Consider the following 16,878-nt stretch of genomic DNA (forward strand, 5'->3'; position numbering starts at 1 on the left):
AGAACAGTCATACACCAAACATTTTGGAGACTTTTTCTCTGCCAGGCACTCTTCTAGATCAGCAGTTATCCAGAGTGACAAGGTCCTTGTCCTAATGTATCAGATACTGCAGGAAGGGAAATCAATGGTAAAAAAATTATACACCATTATTCAAATGATCCCAGCCTTCTTTTGTTATTTGTTTATTTGTTTGTTTTGGTTATTTGCAAGTCATTTACTGCTAAAATGGAAAAAAAAAAAAACTATCAAGAGCCCCCCTTCCTCAGGGGCTGTACTTAGAACTGTAAGTTATCAATGGACAGATTCCAGAAATTTGAGCTGAATTGGCGAACAAGCTTTTAGAGATGTGTGTAACCCTACTCTAAAACAGCCCCCTCTTTTGTATCAAATCAAAAACCTATAGGGGAGAAAAGATACAGGGACTGGGAAGAAGAGAAAGTGATTGATGATACTCCTTGTTCCAGAAGAAGGTAATCCTCTCTCAAGCCACCTATCCCACTCATCAACTCAAGCTTCCTAAGAAATATATCCCTCAGGGAAGTCCTTTGCCCTGTCACCTACATGAGCATCAGTAGCTCAAGAGCTTTCATCACGAACTGATTGCCCATGTTCCTCAGATGTGTGAACTAAGAGATGAAAAATAGTCCCTTTAAGGAGGAACTTAACCTGTGGAATTAACGACCTATATTTTCAAATTGGCAAATATTTTCATTTATAACAGTTACATGTTCTATATGTAATATTATAGAAATATGACCTGAACTCAGGTGGCAATGGAGGAATTTCTAAATTTAATCAATTCTGTTAGTGAGCCAAAAAAAAAAAAATATATATATATATATATATATAATGTATATATAATAAAAATTACTTTACAGATCTGGAGAAATGGTGGCTTTTGAATAATAAAACAGTGACTATAAAGATATGTATACTCATATACTCAAGTTTTCTAATGTATAGTCAACATTCTAAAATGTGACACAATTACATCTAAACTTAAATCTGTAAAATAATTTCAAATTAAATATTAATCAAAGGTGCAATTATACCAAATCAATTTCATGCATTGCCATCTTACAGGATGAAGGCAAACTGAAGTATAAATTATTTACAAGAAAAAAAATCCATAATAACATTGAGCTCATCATTGCAGTAATTGTAGCATTTCAAGGCAAGGGTAGAGAGAGAGGAGATTTCCTTTGTTCATATTTTCCTATCCAAAATTTCATGAATAAATCATATGTTTCAACCCTATTTTAAAAAACTAAAGAAAATTTGAATCTGATGTTTTTTTAAAACATTAAAAAACAAAGAGGAGCTTTAACTGAATCCATAACAGCATATTAAAAGATTTCCTTGATTTATGTATGCTTGTGTGTGTGTGTGTGTGTGTGTGTGTGTGTGTGTGTGTGTGTGTATCCTTTCTGGCTTCAATAAAATCCCTTTAAAATTGGAACCACTTCATTCAAATTAACATTCTTTCCTCTCTCCGCTTAGTATAACTAACTGTTGTAGCTTAGAAAAGGGTTATCATCAGCACAACTGAGTTAGTCAAAAGAAATAGTTACCAATGTCTCAGATTTTATGTCTTCCTTTAGGCAAAAGCAGAAGGAATGTTCTAAAATTTTTAAATTTTAAAATACTTAACATGCTTATTTATATTTATATGAAAATGTTTATATTTTAAAAATTCATATTAAAATTTTATAGTCAATGTTTTTAGTTTTATTAATTTTTAAATTTAACATTATAAGGGAAAATCTGAATTCTATATTTTTTGGAAGAATTCTATGCTGGATTATTAAAACAAACTTTGGGATAAAGTTTTATGCTATATATTCACCTGTAAATGTTAATGTGAGGTTATCTAATAGTTTAGGGGGAAAATGATGCTTATTTCCATTGATGTATATCCATACATGTATCTTTTGGCTATCCATGCAAAATATCTTCTATTAGTATAAATTATAAAATCTTAACTTCACTCCTTCATTTAACGCATATTAAATTTAGTCTGAGATACTGATCAGAATATGATGTTAAACTAATGTCTGACTTAAAGTTCTTTTCAGAAAAATTAGCTGATATATGCAATCACAGACTTGACTTATCATTACAGTTGATTCTAGAAAAAAAAATATTTGTTCCTAAATAGAAAAAAAAAGAAGATTCATAAAGTAGACCAGGCACAAAAAATGCAGATAATTTATGCAATCTCTCATTTCTACTGGACATATAAAATGCCAAATTGTACATTAGCACCTTCAAATATAAGAAAGAAAACATTGTTTTCCACTGTTTTTGGTTGGAGATCATTGTATAGAATTTTTTACTGGCAGAAATTCAGTAATAACACACCCTTTGTGACCTGTGCTAGGTACAACAAGTTATACACAGTGCTTAAAATTAAGTGGGAAATACAGACAGGTAAACATTTAATTACAATACAGGACTTACATGCTGTGATCAAGGTGTGGCGTGGGTAAGGTTAACCTTGACTTGTGATGGGGAGAGGAGTGGGGTATACAGAAAAGGAGGCTCAGAGGATGTGATAACTCTGCTGAGGTCTGAAGCAATAAATAGCTTTTTCCAGATCAAAGGGATGGGGGGTAGGAGAGCGTAAAGTCTAGGCTACAGTGCCAGGATCACACAAATCTTTGCAAGTCATTTTAAAGAGTTTAGATTTTAGGAGCAATTGAGAACCTCTGAGTGAGCAATCAAGAGAGATCAGGTTTTTACTTGTAAAGAAGTATTACAGTTACCTAAGTGAGAAATGATGGTGATACTCATTAGAAAAATAGCAAAGGGGATGGAGATAAGTGGGAAAACACTAAAGCTATTCAGGAAAAAACATCAGGAAGACCTGATGATCAACTGATGTGAACAGACAGAAAGAAAGGAGGAAGGAATTGATCTCAGGTTTCTGGTCTGCTGGGCTGGATAGATGGCAGAGTGGTATCATTTTCAGAGTTAGGAAATAATAGAGGAAAGGCAGGGATAGAAAGGAAGAGGAAGAGTCTCATTCTGGATATTTGAGTGGGAGATGCCACCAGGACCTCCAAATGGAGCTGAGTGTAGAGGTCTGCCTAGAGAGAACAGAACAAGGAGTGAGTCAGGACAACTTTGATAACTGAATCCCAGGAGGAAGGTGAGGTCCTCCAGGGTAGGCCACAGAGTAAAATCTCCTGGAACATGCAAACTTCAGCAGTAGACCCAGCAGAGCCAGAAGAATAAGAGGAAAATCAATAGCATATGTGTGGTAGACCTTGCTAGTTGCCTACTAAATACCCATTGTTTGGAGAAGAAATGGGCCAGTTAAAAACACATCTCTCCATGCAACTTTGAAACTAAGGGTGGCCATCAAACATCGTCCTAGCCAACAAGGTGTAATCAAATTCTAGTGGGTGGGACTTCCAGGAAATTTATTATTTTTCTAAAAAAACAATAGGCTGATGATTTTTCACATTCCTCCCTCAAGAACAGCACAGAAATATGACACTGGAAGGTGCAGCAGTCACCTCGCAACCACAAGAAAGAAAGTCACATACTAAGGTTGGTAGAGCAGAAAAAAATCAAAGGGAGCTGGATTCTTAATGGCTTCTTGGAGCCGATATACTTTCTCTCTACATCCTTGCTCCAGAATCAAATTTAAACCTATTTGGCTAAATTGTCTGACTGTGGTTACATGCAATAGGATGCAATCCTGATCTAGCTGGGTGCCATGAAATTCTGGGAAAGGGAATATTTCACAAATAAGGTCAACTGTGTCAAATGGCTGCAAGAGGTAAATTACATCCATAATAGAAGGCAAAGTTTAGAAAGCTGAGGTCAAGGCTATTTAGAGTAACAGGATATTAGTGAGAGAGAAGGGTAAGGAAGGCCACACACTGCGCTCTGCACCTCTTTGCAAAGTTTTGGTAAAGCACTATATTTAAATTGCCTATGTTTGGAATACTGAATGGATCCTTGTTATATGGTTTTCAAAATGCTGATGTAGAAGAAGAAAACATCCCCAAACACAAAATGGAAACAACAGTATATCATATGCTTACTCCTATGATCTTGAAACAAAGAACCATGAAGATAACCACACACCTGAATCTGAGATACACACTTTTGAAATTGTTTGTCCTCCCACAAAGTACCAAATATTACCGTTTATCCAAAATGTCTTCTGAGAAAACCAATTTTTTTCTGAAAAAAAAATTCTGACAGTTCATTTAAGTGTGGGAATCATAATAATTTAGATCTCCTACTGGTGTTTCACATCATTCATTAATATATTAAAAGCTATGAAGTCTTATAGAGAAAATACACTTAAAGATGTATTTTCCAAATTATTTTTTTAACAGCTCACAGAAAAAAATTCACTGGAGCATATTTTGAGAAAGGCCACAATAAAATATTTAAATGCTAACCATGCCAATAACAACAGTTTTCCAAACCCTTAAAAATATACTGTCATAAAAGACATACTGTATACTGATATATGAAGAATACTTATCATTTCACAAATATTTATGTGGATTTTAAATACACCTGTGTATAAGAAGATGCCTACCTCTGGGAACAGAAAGCTTTTTCTAAATGTAACAATATATGGTATTTTGTTTTCAGCATCCCCCTTCCTGAAATAAAGAGATACATTCTCTGGGACCACAGGAATGGAAAAGGTAAGCCTAATAATGTGCCTAGTACAATAAATAGCACGTAAAACCACAGCTACCATTCATATAATGCTTACTGTTGGCCAGGCACAGATCTAAGCACATTATGCGTGTTAACTTACTTAATCCTCTCCAAAGCTCTATAAGGTAAATAGAATAATATCCCCACTTCTTATTAAAGTATAGAAAGGCTAAGTAACTTCACCAAGGGCAGAAAGCTATGCTAAATGAACACTTACTGAGTTTGTTGGGAACAAAATTTATTTTACCTTGACAGAATTAATCGTATCTATGAACAGTTTCCATAATGCAGTCTATGGATAAGAGCCATGGGGTTAATGGCTTAAGAGAACCCCTTATATTAAAAGAACACAAACTCCTCTTGGAATAGGTGTTGTTATTCACCTGAAGCTGATGATCAAAATTGTGAAGGAGATTGAAGAATCATAGCTGACAGAGTCCAGAAGGAACCTGTTTCACAGGAAACCATACAGAGACCTAAGTGGTCATTACTTTTTAAAAAGAAGGAAAAAAAAGAAAAGTGGTAAGGAATTGACTTTATTGCCTACAAATATTGGGGAGTCTAACCACATAATTCTGAGGTTATTATTCAAGTTTTAGGTTTTGGTGATTTTGACAAAAGATGAGAGAAGTGGAGGAAAAGGTAATTATCAGCAGGACCTAAAACATTGTCTCCACTGGCCAGAAAACATTGTCTGGCCATAAAACACTGGCCATAAAACATTGTCTCCGTTCCTGTGGAATTTTGGTTCATTGTTGCTTTCTTTCCTGAAGTAGTCCCAAAGGTAAATATGTTATAATCATATTTTCCAAGAATTCCCTCAAGCAAGATTCAACAAGGCTGCAACCTGCCCTAGACTTCTTTTTTTATATATATATAAATTTATTTATTTTTGGCTGCATTGGGTCTTTGTTGCTGCGTGCGGGCTTTTTCTAGGAGCAGTGAGTAGGGGCTACTTTTCATTGTGGTGCACGGGCTTCTCATCGTCGTGGCTTCTCTTGTTGTGGAGCACGGGCTCTAGGCGCACGGGCTTCAGTAGTTGTGGCGCAAGGGCTTCAGTAGTTGCGTCTCATGGGCTCTAGAGCGCAGGCTCAGTAGTTGTGGCGCCCGGGCTTAGTTGCTCTGCGGCATGTGGGATCTTCCCGGACCAGGGCTCAAACCCATGTCCCCTGCATTGGCAGGCAGATTCTTAACCACTGTGCCAGCAGGGAAGTCCCTACACTTCTATTTTAGAACTAAGGGAAGTCACTTGGGTGACGATGACAAGTGCTGAACTGTATGATCAAAATGTTCTCAGTGTCCTTCTACAAACACAGGCTCCTAATCCATTTTCTACAGTCTGACCGATATAAGAATCTAATAAAAGGGTAACTTAATATGACTCAATCTAGATAAAGTACAGTATTATTTGGTAAAGAGATACAGGGTGATGAAGAAGGAAAGATTGAGACAGAATATAGATCCCTTGTGAGGGACGTCCTTTCCCACTTTCTTCTTAACTTTCTGGGTTTACTCTAAGTTTTACTTCATCATTCACTGGATAAGATTAAAAATGTCCCCATTCAGGCATACTAAATACCTTGGTCATAAATTTTTATTTCTCTTGACAAGTGTAAAATGTCATAAGCGCTATTAAAACTTCAATTTAAACCTCTGGTTAAATACGACATAACTTAAAATGTTACAAAAGCTACAATTTCCACTTTGGATACTAAGAGACTGCGATTAGAAACTGTTTTATTATACTCAGAAACCTAAATTAAACATCAGATGTACTTTATTAAAATTTAGGTCGCACTTAATAACGATCTTCAAACATAAGAGCTGCTATAATTTAGAAATGGCTTTTCTGTTATCACTTACCATGTAAAATGAAAGAAAGTCATGCTGCAGCACAGAATTTAAGTAAATTAAAGTAATAACTTTGTGTTAACATATGCTGATGCATATAAGGGATATTGATGATGGAAGCTGAATAATCTTTTGTTCCGAACCTCTTTTAATACAACAAATGATCTTCAGGTAATTTAAACTAAAAGTCAGAAGGACAGATTAAATGATTTCCAAATGATCCTTCCAGCACAGTTCCATTCTTATTAATAAAACCTAGTTTTGTTTTATTTCACAGTTTTCATTCTAGGAAATGTAAAGTAAAATAACAAAGCTAGCATTTCTCTTTTGGATTATGCTAAGCAAATATAGCCTTCCATGAATTTACTTAAGAATATATAAGATCATTTCACATATTACTTTTCTTGATGAATGATGGCATGGATATTAATAGAGGTTTGAGTATCCCCTTCTCTGATTAATATTCCACTCTGTAAATATTCATATGTAGGAAGCAATTATTTTTCCTTATTCATCCAGGCAAATGTATTTTTGTGCTCTCCCAAGCTTACCCCTACCATACCAGTACCTGCTGCACCGCCACCCGCCCAGTGCGCATGCTCTCTCTCTTCCCTTCCCTGTCTCTGTCTTTCTCTTTCTCCGCCCCCTCCTCCTTGAATCTCTTTCTCTGTTACTCTGGATATGTTTCCCGCTGTATCCCTCTTTTGCTTTTCTTTCTGTGTGTTTCTCTCCCTCCATTTCTGCCCCTGAATGCTGTCTCTACCAGTCTCTTACATATCCCTCCCCACTCTGTGCCTCCACTCTTACTGGTTTAGAAACCCAGGATAGTTCCCCTAAAATCATACTTCACCTGCTTCTCTTTTTAAAAATCAACCACATTGGGCTTGCATTCCCAAAAGGTGTTTGGGGCTCTGGGAGATGAGCAGGGGTCTATGAACTCCAGTTCACCACAATGTATACTAGGCTTCTCAAACTTGAATTTGCATGTGAATCATATGAACCACCTTAAAATATTGTTTAAATACAGGGTCTGATTCAGGTGGTCAGGAGGGGGGCCCAACATTCAGCATCTCTAACTTGCTACCAGGTGATGCCAATGCTGATGGTCCATGGAGCATATTTTGAGTAGAAGCTTCCAGCTGCTGCCTGCAGTAGACCCAATCCTTCCCACATCTGAGTTTGCCTCCCCACACGTTACCATCTGCGTGGGTCTCTTCTTTTTCTTATCCATATCATGCCTAGTTGCTGCAGCACCTAGATTTCCATTGGTTTTTACATCTTATTTTAATTAAGCTTTCCTAAAAATATATTTCATCAACCACAGATGAAAGCCTAAGGTTGTAATGAAAAATATTACTATGTTATAATTTTCTTTGATTTCTCATCAAATTTGCTTCATTAAATATAAATCTATTGGACTATGATAATAGCTTTACATATAATATACAGATTACTGGCAAAGTACAGGAATGCAAATAATTCTACTTTACAGAATACTTATTTTGTGTATTTTTCCCCCCTATCCAGAAAGAAAAAGAGAAAGTAAAGATGGTTAGGTCCTGTTTTGCATATGTAAAGTTTCTCAAGGGAACTTCAGAAAAATCCCTTCAGGTACCATCAATACTAATTGTTTCCTTATCAGTCAGGAAGTTTAAACCCCTTTGTTTTCTATCAGCCAGTCATTACACTCATAAACACAGGTTGATGCTACTCAGAAGGGGTCAGTACACTTAGAGAGCTTGTCCTACACTTACTAGAGCCTAAAAAGAACTCATTTGACTTTTTGTACTAGTGGAAGTCAACTAAATTTCCTGAGTAATGTTATCGCCCAAAAGAGCCAATTAAATATTCCAAAATCTTGAAAGAAAGAAAAACTCCCAGGGAAATAGTACCGAGACTGCATTCTAAGTGCCGTGCCTTCAAATGAGTGTTTGAGATCACGTGACCTGCTTGCCTTTACAAACAAGTTGTGTGGAAATGAGATTGTTCCTTCAAGTGGCATTCTCATACTTTATGATGCTCCTCAGACATGGAATAAAACACTTCCAAGTTACATGTTAGATCACGTCACTTACAATGGGCCAGGAATTGTGCTAGGCACTTGAGTCACAGATGGCTCCAGAGGAGGTGACTCTTGAGCCAATTATAAGAGAGTGACCGGGGGCTTCCCTGGTGGCGCAGTGGTTGAGAGTCCACCTGCCGATGCAGGGGAAACGGGTTCGTGCCCCGGTCCGGGAAGATCCCACAGGCCGTGGAGTGGCTGGGCCCGTGAGCCATGGCCGCTGAGCCTGCACGTCCGGAGCCTGTGCTCTGCAACCGGAGAGGCCACAGCAGCGAGAGGCCCGCTACCGCAAAAACAAACAAACAAAAACAAAGAGAGTGACCGGTGGAACAGGAAGAGAAGCACATTCCAGGCTGCGGAAACAGAGGAAAGTGCCATTTCTTGGGGCTGTGATGGGCTGCAGCATACTGAACTACTGTCAGCCATTCAAAGCTAACATCACCTAATCCAAATTCTCAATTCCACTTTCATGGTCATAGACTTGACCTTGACTTCACCATCAGCAATGATTGCATCTCTTGGAAAATCTCAGCTTCTACTGACTCACCCTCCAAAGCTAAACAAAGTCTTCAATCTCCAAATCTAATCTTCACTTTTCTCTTCATCTCCATTACTACACTTATTTCAAACTAGCACCATCTCCTGCCTGTAATACTGCAATAGCTTCCTAACTGGCCTCCCCCAATCATTCTGCAATTCATTCTCCCAACGTGCAGTACGCAAGTATCACATGAGTGACATTTTAGACTATAAATAAGATCATGTCACCTCCATCATTGCCTGAAAACTTCCTGTGGTTCTCATTGCACTGAACATACAGTCCAATATCACTAACCAGGTTACAGGATCCTGCATGACCTGGCCCCCATCCATCTCTCTAGCTGTTTCCCTTACTCATATGCCATACTAGCTATCTTTCATTTTCTCAAATATGCCCAAGTCTATCATTTCTCATGGCCTTTTACATGTACTATTCTTTTTGCCTGAAACACCTTTTCTTTTACTTTGTGTCTTGGTAATATCCACGGGTATTTCTGCTCTCAGCTTAACCCCAATCCTTCCTGGCACTTGGCACAATTTTAAGGATAAAGTTATTTGTGTGGTTAGTTACTTATTTTCTGTCATCACAACCCCCTCTTCCCACTATTTTGTAATTTCTATGAAGGCAGAAACCATTTTCTTTTTTGTTCACCACTGAATAGCTAAAACTAAGCAAAAGGCCTGGAAAGAGTTACTTAGGGAAAAATATCAATTTTTTGGATAAACTATATTTCGTTATTCTTCATATTTTTATTTAATGCCTGACTTTTTAAAAACAACATTTTTAATGCCCACATTGTGTAACTAAGAAAAGAACTTTTATGCCTTCAAAACATTCAATGGGGCTTTATTCTAATCTGACAAAAAAGCTTGAATTGATAATTAATGAAAGGTTTAAGTTAATTTATATTGTATTAATTAAAATTAACTATACTAAGAATGTTTAGGTATGTTTTATTAAACTTGTCATTGAAGCAAAAATTTTTAAATAAATACAAATGATTCTCAAGTTAGTCTCTGTATGTGGGAAAGATGTCTAGCATTTAAATCACAAGTAAATTAGGAGGATTAAAAGGAAGGGTGATATGATGATAAGATTTAAGAGATAACCATGGTTATTAGTTTTTAAAGGCAATGTTGTTGATATGAGGAGACACTGCCAAGAATTTCCCATAAATAACTAAATACTGAATTGATTTCCTGGAAGCCTCAAGGGACTTTATATCTAAGCATCAAATAGTGTTGGAATAATCATCTTAGTACTTTTCAGCGTGTGTGGACACCATCTACTTTTTGAGAAAATAAAAGGAGTGGCTCATGAGACTGGTAATGGAATACATAACCTTTAACCCCAAGATTACTGGATTGAATCTGGTCCAGGACGGTGTATGTAGTAATATCCAGCAGATGGAACCTGTTTTGTAACATCCAATCTAGAGAGCTAAACTCTTCCATTTAGTCTTTATGACATAGCTATGTGTTCCAACATAGCCAATGCCTTTTTTTTTTATTTAACCAACCAAGAAAAGACTGAATATTAATTGAATAGTAAATAGTTTTCCCTAGAGAACATACAATGATGTTAGGATATCTAGAAGGATATCCACCCAACTTTCAACAGTGGTTAACTCTGGGCAAATGAGATTACAAGAACATATATTTTAAAAGAGCAAGTATGTTCTATAATGCATGTGTTTAGAAATAACATACAATAAGTTATTTTAAAATGATCTCCGTAAGCTTACTAATCATATTCCTTAACCTGAGTTTGGGAGCAAAGGAATGAAAATGTATGACATGTCCCCACTCTAAGATCTTTCTACAAATTTGCTAAAGATTAATAAATGACAGTTGTGTGAGCCAAAGAAAAAACAATAAAAGTTTGCCTAAGAAATCAACTGCACACATATCTACAGCCCATAATTGGTTTAACTAAGAGTAGTTTTAAGATAGAATGTCACCTGTTGGTTATTTATGAATAAGTAGTACATTCTCTGACACAGCCACGTCCTTTAACACCCACGTTCAAAAGGTCAACGGACTTCGTCCTTTTCTACTAAAATACCCATTGAAACTTAAACTTTCTCTTTATGCCCATCGTCACTGTCATCTCTCACATGGGTTATGGAATATGGGTTTCTGCTTTTATATTTCATACTAAATACTCTTTGGACAGATAAAACCAAAAAAAAGAAGAAGAAGAAAGAATTTTTATGTTATTTCAAAGAAAATGAGAATTGTCTCCTCTCTTAATGTAGTATAGAAAGGATACTGTTCTTACTTTTCTCAACAAATACGGAATTCACACTATATTTACTTGAAGACATAATATTTCTATCCTCAATTTATGACACAATTTAAACCCGATATTTGGATGCAGCAAGTGATCTGATGGACCACGGAGATTACACGATTTTTCCCCCTGCTTTTCTGATTTTTATTTCTCAGTTACTAAAGATGATAAAGTAACTACAAATCCAACTTAAAAATCCCCAAATAATTGTTATTTAAAGACAGCTATAGGTGGAATGTTTGTGCCACCCCCCCAAAAAATTTGTATGTTGAAATCTTTATCCCCAATGTGATGGTATTTGGAGGTAATTAGGGTGGAATGAGTTCACTGGGGTGCAGCCCCTGTGATGGAATTAGAGTCTTTATACGGGGATAGAGACCAGAGCTTTCTCTTCACCATGTGAGGAAACCAGGAAGAGAACTCTCACCAGAACCTGACCATGCTGGTACCCTGGCCTCTGACTTCCAAGCCTCTAGAACTATGAGAAATAAAAGTTTGTTGTGTAAGCCACCCAGTACGTGGTATTCTTGTTAAAGCAGCCTGAACTAAGACTGGCAACAGGGCTTCCCTGGTGGCACAGTGGTTGAGAGTCCGCCTGCCGATGCAGGGGACACGGGTTCGTGCCCCGGTCCGGGAAGATCCCACATGCCGCGGAGCGGCTGGGCCCGTGAGCCATGGCCGCTAAGCCTGTGCGTCCAGAGCCTGTGCTCCGCAACGGGAGAGGCCACAACAGTGAGAGGCCCGCGTACTGCAAAAAAAAAAGACTGGCAAGAACAAAAGACTATATTCTAACTGGTGGTAAAAACTCAAGTCTTTAGTAAATATAATCATGTCACAGAACTTAGCAATATTGCTTCTTTACTTAAGTGAAAAAACATGTGAATTCAAAACGAAAATTTTAATGTTATACCAACTGTAAAAGTTACAAAAATGAAAATTTTCATTTGACCCTAAGACAAAAATGATTTAAGTCAATACTATTTGCATGCCTTGCATTAACAACGAGAATCTAAAGATAAGGGTAAATTTCTCATACCAGGAATTTCAACTCAAGATGGAATTTAATATACTTAACATGCTCTGTACTTAACCAGAAATTAATTTAAGAAAATTTACTTACTGAAACATTTAATTTAAATTTTAGTATATTAACACACATATCTTCAAATTCAAAATGAAGTCAGTCCATTTCTGAAATAAAAAGCATCCAGATCCCCTTTGTATAAATAATCCTAGTGTCTGGCCATAATACAGGGAAAGAGAAGAAAGCAGTGAAACCAACAGCACCGACAATTAGATTTATGATTTATAATTATGTGCCAGTCACTGTGCTACACACTTTATATGCATTATTTCATTTATTCATGAATCAATTTTGCACCAAAAAGTCATTGCATTTTAGGATATAAGTGTGCAACAAAGAAAAAAGATATTTTAAAATCATTAAACTAAATGAATCTTTAACATTCTTCATTTGAACACTGAAAACAAAAATAATACATATATAAATGTTTTAGAATCTCATCAAATCATGGAAAATCGCAAAGTTTTTTTAAAAGATAAAGCAGATTAGAGGAAACAAATATTTTCAAAGATGCAATATAGAGCTAGTTCAATTTCAAAGATAAAAAGTCCTTCAAGGAACAATATATGTGTGTGTGCACACATATAAAGGTCAACTTGATTGTGTGCACAATCAATCAATCAATCGATCGATATTTTACAATATAATGGCATATTCTATTTTCACCTGCTCAGCGGTACCATTTTACTGCCAGGAGTCATCCTTTCATCTTCAATGCTCCAGATTTTAGAAATACATTCTACTACACCAACACCTGGCTCCTTAGCATACACGTCAGTACACTTTCTCATTTTATCCAAAGGAGGAAAATCAGATAATTCGAATTCTAAATCACTTTATAAGGAGAATTGTTTAATAACAATGAAAGATCATAGTGTATTGAAAGTAGTGGGAAAATATTACTTTAAAATATAAACATTTTACCTCAAAGTAATTACTATTAAAAAGCACCCCGGTTAATAAAATCTGGGAAGATTAATCTCTGATAAATTGTACAAAATTATTTTTTTCTGGAAAGATAGTTCTGTGTTTTGCTGCTAAGACAGTCAGCAGATGTCTGCCTAGTCTGAAGGGAATTTCTCTTCCTCAGGAGAAAACAGCTTACATAGGAAACAAATAGCCGTATGCTGACTATGTACTACTTAGCAGATGACGTAGAGAGACATGTTCTGTAATCGAAAGCATGAGGGTCAAGGTTCAAATTAATTTTCCTTAAAATTCAATGCAATTACCCAAGATCGAGTTACTTATTAAATATAAGTTGTGTTGAAGAACTGTGCTATCAATTTGTGCCAGGCATAAAATAAAGTTCTAAATTTACTAACTGGTAATGTTGAATATGGAAGAACAGACTCGTAAAATATTTTTCTAAACATTTAGTAGACTCTCAAATAGAGCTAATACGAAACAAAAAAATACTACTTGCAATACCATTTTAGAAAGCTGGGTTTGAAACTGAGTTAAACAGTGAATTTTCATAAGTCTTAGAAACAGCAATATATTCTAAATTTACAAGTTAAAGTCCTCATCAAGATATATCATTCTTGGCTTGCAAAGAAAAACCATAATTAAAAAAACTAATTAAAAAAAATGCATCTGTGATTAAAAATTGGTTTCCTTTACAGAGATAAGCTTCCAAAAATTCAAGGTGGAAACTTTAGATGTAAGGACTACCATATATTTCTTAGCATTCCAATTCTTAGACTTTATAATTGTGTGAGATAAACTTAATTGCATCAAAACTGAGTTTTCAAGAACAAGAATACAATTTTTACTACATGGCAAAGATCAGCACCTAAAGATCGGTCAGTGCTTTTCACTGGGTCCAACCTGGTTATAATTGCGATTTAAATGAAAACAAAAATAAATAATCCTAAAGATAACCAATAAATGCAATCCTTTTGGTACATTATTTAAATTTAAATAAATATTAAAAACACAAAAGAGAAGAATATTTTCATTTCTATACAAAAATAAAAGTTTTAAATGATGTTCCATAACATTTTTTTCTCCACTGTTTGAGAGATTGACAACTGTTAGGAACCAAGAAATCCAGTTGTTGTTACAGCTGTAAAACTTGGTTTAAAGGCAAATAAAACACAGATAAATGTTTTTAAAAGCATTACCAACAACTGTGCTGTGAAACCAGTGTTGCCTCAAGACACTTTTGTTAATGCTATTACTTTGGGCTATAGCGTCACTAAGAAATTAGATGAAATCTTTGTCTTCCTGTGTCTGAGCCTTTGGGAAGAATAAGAATAGCTCTTACTGAACTTCTGGTACCTAAACTAAGAAAATATGCAAAAAAATAGTAATATTCTCCAGGAAATAATAAAACCAAGCTATAATAGTACTTTATAGATTTAACCTACAGCAAATATGACCCATGTTTCCCTGCCCTCCTTCCCCTCCTGTATTTATGTAACATACAAAAGGCTAGTTTTGATTTTAGGATGCAAACATATTTTAAAATGGTGAATGAGCAGTAACCATTGGCTAAAATAAATAACTGAAATACATGTGAACTAAATTACTATATATCTATTTGTAGTGCACTGAACCATGAATTTTTTTAGACACAAAAACCCATTTTAACTGCAGAGTACTTAATTTTTCCCATATAACTTATGTGACCAAATAACACAATTTCTTTAAATTAAAACATGCTTTTAATTTTTACAATTTATATAAAAATTATTGGAAGCAAACACTACTTGAACTTTTCTCATGTTTTCAAATAATTATTATCACTAATAAGGTGATCCTGGGCTTCCCTGGTGGCGCAGTGGTTGAGAGTCCACCTGCCGATGCAGGGGACACGGGTTTGTGCCCCGGTCCGGGAAGATCCCACATGCCGCGGAGCGGCTGGGCCCGTGAACCATGGCCGCTGGGCCTGCGCGTCCGGAGCCGGTGCTCCGCAACGGGAGAGGCCACAACAGTGAGAGGCCCAAGTACCGCAAAAAAAAAAAAAAAAAAAAAAAAGGTGATTCTTATTATCAAACTACCCTTATTAACAGCAAACTATATTTGATAAATATATAATATCTATATACTTCTCCCTTCCCAAGTATATGAATTGTTACTGAATATGATCTTAAAGTATTTTCTAGAGTAGTTTGATTAAATTTTATTCAGTAAATTATGATATCCTTTTTTCTCTGGAGCTTGACAACATTTTGGAATGTGTCAGGAATATCCCACTAAAATTTGTGAACTATGCATTAAGGGACTACGTATTTGAATATTTTACTGGTAAAAGTTATATAGTGCTCTTATGTCTGGTTTCAATTTCATGATCGTATATTTGTTGACTGAGACTGCAAGAGCTTTTCCCATAATGGACTCTCAAGGTAATGGAACGTCTAAGTTAGAAACAGAACTTAACTGGAAACTAATGGTGTCTTTTAAAATAACTGCACAAAAGCCAGATTAAAACAGACAGGTCTCTAAATCCCAATGCATTAAGGATATCTTGATCATCTGAGGTAAAACTAGAGGTGTTTTGAAAAGGAAGATCTAGAGGGTAAGCATTTAGACTCTCTACTAAAGTCTATAAACTTTTTTAAAAATTCTGACAATGATAAGAATACAAAGAGAGTAGAAAATAATACAGAAGCATGAGATGATCTTTGATATTTCTGTTGGTACACATTTCTTATAAAGAATTCTAATTCCAGAGAATAAACAAACACTGTTTTTCCCTCCTCATCCTCAGTTTCTTACATACCCCACACAGGAGTTGGCCTAGGTTATCTACATCATCTTTCTTGATTCTCTAAATTTGTTCTCAAATGTTAACTCACATTTATCTTCATAGAAAATAATAATTCTTAAGTATAACGATGCCAAGCATTAGAAAGGTGTTAATATCGTAACTTTGAAAGATGACTTTGTCAAAACATATATATGTGTCTTATAAATAAGTTGAAACTTTAAAATTATTTTGCTTGTGCTACATTTAAAGTTGAGCTTAAAAAACAAAAGAAAAAGAAAAATATCTTTCTGCTGTGATTATAGCTTTTATACATCTCACTGATTTAGCTCTAGAACCTTCACTGAGAATCAAGGCAATAAGAGAAAGTACAATAAGTTAATTATCAGTTAACTGTGAATAGAGAAATATAAACTTGGGTTTCAAGTAAATGTTTTAAAAATGTGAATGCCTAATTCTGACAGAGGTTTAAATGGTTACTTTAATTTTTTATTCTATCTAATTAAATTTTATGCTCGTATCAGATATCTTTGGCCTTCTGTCTCAAGGTAAGTATTACGTGGCTCTGTGAGTGTGTTCAAATCATCTAAATTCTCTGGAGATGATTTCACATTAATAATATGATTGAGTTGGAATAATCTACC

At 35.5% G+C, this 16,878-nt stretch overlaps 1 protein-coding gene across 12 annotated transcripts in view; it reads right to left on the bottom strand.

Moving 5' to 3' along the window:
• ROBO1 (roundabout guidance receptor 1) overlaps window positions 1-16,878 on the bottom strand; it is a 1,111,527-nt gene that overhangs the window by 304,834 nt on the left and 789,815 nt on the right. The window lies entirely within an intron of this gene.

The sequence above is a fragment of the Globicephala melas genome, chromosome 4 (genome assembly GCF_963455315.2).
Source record: "Globicephala melas chromosome 4, mGloMel1.2, whole genome shotgun sequence".
Classification (NCBI taxonomy): domain Eukaryota; kingdom Metazoa; phylum Chordata; class Mammalia; order Artiodactyla; family Delphinidae; genus Globicephala; species Globicephala melas.